Genomic DNA, 6171 nt, shown 5'->3' with positions numbered 1-6171 from the left:
TTAAAAAATTAAGTAGAAAAAAAAAAGACCTGACATAAAAATTCATAAAAAAAAGTTTATACATATATACACAAATCCTTTTAGGAATTGATTCTTGAATGTTTAGGACACATCTTGAGTGTATTTTGGATGAAGTCAGACCCATGGAGGTGAAGATCTGAAATGAGAAAAAAAGGGTAACTTTTTTTGGCCAAAAAAATTTGTCCAAATTTCATGAATTTTTTTGGGTACCCAAATGAAATAGGAAGTGGCTAATTTTTTTAGGGGAATAAACATATGTTATCCTAAAATAGAAATATGTAAAAAAATCTTCATTATTTTGTAAATTACATTTATATCAGGGGCCATATTCTAAAGGTAATTTTTTGAGTACTTAGAAATTTCGTAAAAAAATACATATATTTAATATATAATATGATATTTATGCAGGTAAAAATATACCAAAATATCACAAATTCTATAGGGAACAAGAATATATATAGATAGGGCAACTTACGCTTCGGATATGTCCACAAAATGGCCGCCAACCACACTGACTCAGACTCCCTAATCTGCCACTTGAAATGTAGGAAGGGTATGTCAATTTCAAGGTGTTATTTACTAATCTAATTATTATTGGATATGCATAAAAATTGTATGGTGGGTTGCTGGATAATTGTCGATTATTTTACGACTATAAAATTAAAATTCTGACCCAAAAAAATTTTTTTGAAGGGAAATAAAATCGAAAAAAAAAATGTAAAATATAATATTTTAGCTAAATAATTTGATGATATTCAATCAAAAAGAAGTAAACAAAATTTCCGACAAATAAACATCTAGAGGAATCATTACTCTGTGATAGTTCCTTAGTACGTAGTAATTTTGAAAGAATTGGGAAAAAACGAAAAAAATGGCAATCACCGGAAAATCGAACACATACCTATATATACGCCATATCTGGCTAAAAAAAAGATAGGCATGGGTAGCCAGATCATCTAGAAACACTTTCCAACACTATAAAAATATAAGTTTTGCGACACTACTTGCCAATTCCTTACGGTAACATGACTAAGCAAAAACATGCAAAACAAATAAAAAGGGGCACTCGTGGAAAAAATGGCCATTCTAATATACGACATTTCAGAAAAAAAAAATTCAGCCACGTGCTAGGCAAACATCAATGCACATTTTCCGACAAATAAACATATAAATGAATCATTACTCTGTGATAGTTCCTTAGTACGTAGTAATTTTGAAAGAAAATGGGAAAAAACGAAAAAATGGCAATCACAGGAAAATCGAACACATACTTATATATACGCCATATCTGGCTAAAAAAAAAATAGGCAATGGGTAGCCAGATCATCTAGAAACACTTTCCAACACTATAAAAATATAAGTTTTGCGACACTACTTTCCAATTCCTTACGGTAACATGACTAAGCAAAAAAATGCAAAACAAATAAAAAGGGGCACTCGCGGAAAAATGCCCAACATTCTAATATACGGCATCTCAGATAAAAAAAAAAAGACATGCACGTGTTAGCCCAACCATCAAGGCACACATTCTAACACATAAACATGAAAAAAAATCAATAATATACGGCAATTCCTTACTACGTAGTAAATTTTTACAAATATTGAAAAAAAAAAAACAGAAATTGGCAACCGCAGTTAAATACCCAATATACCAATAACTACGTCGTATCTGACAAAAACAAAATCACGCATGGGTAGCCAGATCATCTAGACACACTTTCCAACACTAAAAAAGCAAAAGTTTTACGACACTATTTGGCAATATCTTACGGAAAAATGACTTGGCAAAAAAATGAAAAAAAATGAAAAAGGGGCACTCGCGGTAAAATGCCCGACATTCTAATATACGGCATCTCAGATAAAAAAAAAGACATGCACGTGTTAGCCCAACCATCAAGGCACACTTTCTAACACATAAACATGAAAAAAAAATGAATAATATACGGCAATTCCTTACTACGTAGTAATTTTTACAAATATTGAAAAAAAACAGAAATTGGTAACCGCAGTTAAATACCCAATATACCAATAACTACGTCGTATCTGACAAAAACAAAGTCACGCATGGGTAGCCAGATCATCTAGACACACTTTCCAACACTAAACAAGCAAAAGTTTTACGACACTATTTGGCAATATCTTACGGAAAAATGACTTGGCAAAAAAATGAAAAAAAATGAAAAAAGGGCACTCGCGGTAAAATGGTCCTCGTGGTGATGAACGACATTTTAACTAAAAAAAAAATCATGCACATGGTAGCCAAACAATCCACCAAGACTTTCCACAACTGATAACCTATACAAGTTGAACCATTCTACGACAATTTCATAATACGTAATAACTTTGATAATTATGCAAATTACCTTAGAAGGGTAAACTCTGTCGCGCTCGACCCCGACGCGTCTCAGAAATCGGGGAAGGAGTACAGCTACAGCAATGCACATCTGGACACTACTAGAGCGTGTAGGGGAGACACCTCCTGCAGGTCGATCACCCACAAATTCAGTCACGGGGGTGAGTCACGTGAGAAAAACCTGTTTTTTTTTTTGACGCTCGGGGTCGCGAACGACCCATCGTACCTATCCAGGGTTAAAAAATAGCCTATAAATATCATGAAATGTACATACGTGTGAGAACGAAAGTATATATAGAAGTGTAAGCAGACGGGACAATGGCACCACGGTCGGACATTCAGTCAAGTAACTTTTTGACCTCATATTACTGCTAATTTTGACGGCGTGGTTGCACAAATAATAATAATAATAATAATAATAATAATAATAATAATAATAATAATCAATAAAGACCGCTGGGCAAGGTGAAAATTCCTCTTTTTCAACTTGAGATAAAGGCTACCACTGGATAATTTCCATGGTCGTTTTTTTTTTCTGAATTACAGTTCTTGTTTGATTTTCATTTTACTGGTAATTATTAGTTTTTACACTCATCTTTACTTAATAATTCATGTTCTCCGTTTTCTCTTTTGATATAAATTATAAATGGTTAGTCTATTCCCAGTTAATTTCGCATCACAACTCAATGACCTTGCAACGTTCATTATTATAGATGTCGGTAACTTATAATAATGATGATAATCTACAGCAAGTGGAATCCCTCTCCAAGGGCAGTATCGCTGAAATAAGCAACAGTTTCTGCAGCATTTAGTTTAGATGTTCTTACCTATGAGTCTTAATACATTTTCTTCTTCAGCATGTACCTGTTACATCAGTTTCCCAAGGACATGGGACAGCAGGTACCTGATACACCAGTTTCCCAAGGTCATCAGACAGCAGGTACCTGATACACGTTCCCCAAGGACATGAGACAGCAGGTACCTGATACACTAGTTTCCCAAGGACATGAGACAGCAGGTACCTGATACATCAGTTTCCCAAGGACATGGGACAGCAGATACCTGATACATCAGTATCTCAAGGACACGGGACAGCAGGTACCTGATATACCAGTTTCCAAAGGACACGGGACAGCATGTACCTGATACATCAGTTTCCCAAGGACATGAGACAGCGGGTATCTGATACATCAGTTTCCAAGGGACATGAGACAGCAGGTACATGATACACCTTTTCCCAAGGACATGAGACAGCAGGTACCTGATACATCAGTTTCCCAAGGACATGAGACAGCGGGTATCTGATACATCAGTTTCCAAGGGACATGAGACAGCAGGTACATGATACACCTTTTCCCAAGGACATGGGACAGCAGGTACCTGATACATCAGTTTCCCAAGGACATGAGACAGCGGGTATCTGATACATCAGTTTCCAAGGGACATGAGACAGCAGGTACATGATACACCTTTTCCCAAGGACATGGGACAGCAGGTACCTGATACATCAGTTTCCCAAGGACATGAGACAGCGGGTATCTGATACATCAGTTTCCAAGGGACATGAGACAGCAGGTACATGATACACCTTTTCCCAAGGACATGGGACAGCAGGTACCTGATACATCAGTTACCCAAGGACATGGGACAGCAGGTACCTGATACATCAGTTTCCCAAGGGCATGGGACAGCAGGTACCTGATACACCAGTTTCCCAAGGACATGGGACAGCAGATACCAGATACATTAGTTTCCCAGGGGCACTGGACAGCAGGTACCTGATACGTCAGTTTCCCAATAACATCAGACAGCAGGTACCTGATACATCAGTTTCCCAAGGGCACGGGACAGCAGGTACCTGATATACCAGTTTGCCAAGACATGAGACAGCAGGTACCTGATACATTAGTTTCCCAAGGACATGGGACAGCAGGTACCTGATACATCAGTCTCCCAAGGGTAAGGGACAACAGGTACCTGATACACCAGTTTCCCAAGGACATGGGACAGCAGGTACCTGACACATCAGTTTCCCAAGGACATGGGACAGAAGGTACCTGACACATCAGTTTCCCAAGGACATGGGACAGCAGGTACCTGATACATCAGTTTCCCAAGGACATGGGACAGCAGGTACCTGATACATCAGTTTCCCAAGAACATGGGACAGCAGGTACCTGATACATCAGTTTCCCAAGGACATGAGACAGCAGGTACCTGATACATCAGTTTCCCAAGGACATGGGACAGCAGGTACCTGATACATCAGTTTCCCAAGGACACAAGACAGCAGGTACCTGATCCATCAGTTTCTCAAGGACATGGGACAGCAGGTACCTGATGCTTCAGTTTCCCAAGGACACAGGACTCCAGGTACCTGATACACCAGTTTCCCAAGGACCTGGGACACCAGGTTCCTGATACATCAGTTCCCCAAGGACATGGGACAGCAGGTACCTGATACATCAGTTTCCCAAGGACATGGGACAGCAAGTATCTGATGCATCAGTTTCCCAAAGACACAGGACTACTATTACCTCACACACCAGTTTCCCAGAGACATGGGAGAGCTTCAAGAGGTAAGATGAAAGTAAAAAAAAATTGGTAATAAGTACAAACGAACAAAATTAGCGTAGACACTGAATTGGATTCTTGAATGGGGCTCTTCTAAAATTGGAGTATGGTACTGACGTAAGACAACCTTAATCAAACAATAATGAATATAAATACATAGGACGGAGCTTTGAAAAGCAACAGTAACGACTAATATAAAAACAGATTTTGAAATTAAAGATTTATAATAACCGTAACGATGAAAAAAAACTATCAATGGTAACTCAAAAGGAAAATCAGCGTCCTTTAGATTGCCTAACGTATGACTACTCGGTCTCTCACCACCCCTGTGGTAAGGGAATGAGTAGTCAATGCCTGAAACCACATCTCTCCCAAATTGCCGAAACTGCCGTTTTGTAGTTAGGAAAGGGTGATGAGTGGGAAGGGTTGAATCTGTGTGTGCATATATCTATCTGAATATTTAGCCGTCATTTATAATAATAATAATAATAATAATAATAATAATAATAATAATAATGTAACATAACCACTCTAGGATCTATAAATAGATAAGCAAACTACGAAATCTCGACGTAAAGAAAAACTAAAGGCAAAACGTGAAACGTTTGCATATAACTAAATACAAAAGTCATAATGGAAAAATAAAGAAAATTAACGATGAGAACCCACAGGAAAAATAACAATTTAAAAAAAAAAAAAAAAAGGAATGGAAAAACTGGGTAGGTTAACATAAACCCGAAAAATAAAAACTGGAGAAGGACCATAACTACAAACGGTCTGTAAAACGCGATTGATAGCAAGTCTTTCAGGCTAACAACTTAAAAGATCTCCCGATAGCACATAAAATCCCCCCCCCCCAAAAAAAAACCTTAATGGGAGGCTGTCAGTTCCTCCCTGGAAACAACGCCCTCTCCCGGATCCCTTAATCTCGGCTTTCATTCCTTAGCAGCCAAACAATTAGATTGCATCTTTCGCCGAATGAGAGAGAGAGAGAGAGAGAGAGAGAGAGAGAGAGAGAGAGAGAGAGAGAGAGAGAGAGAGAGAGAGAGAGAGAGAATAGGTTTTTTTTTTTTTTTGCATTAAGGGGTCGGAAGGGAAACAGCCATTTTGTCTAAGAGATGAGATAATCTGTGATGAAAAACAGAAAACGTATCACTGCCTCAAGTTTTACTACGGTCAATAATATGTTAATTTTAGTATATTGTCTCAAGAGCGGAGTAAAT

The sequence above is a fragment of the Palaemon carinicauda genome, chromosome 14 (genome assembly GCF_036898095.1).
Source record: "Palaemon carinicauda isolate YSFRI2023 chromosome 14, ASM3689809v2, whole genome shotgun sequence".
In the NCBI taxonomy this organism is placed as follows: Eukaryota; Metazoa; Arthropoda; class Malacostraca; order Decapoda; family Palaemonidae; genus Palaemon; species Palaemon carinicauda.
The sequence above is the reverse complement of the archived record's forward strand: the minus strand, read 5'-3'. Positions refer to the sequence as shown.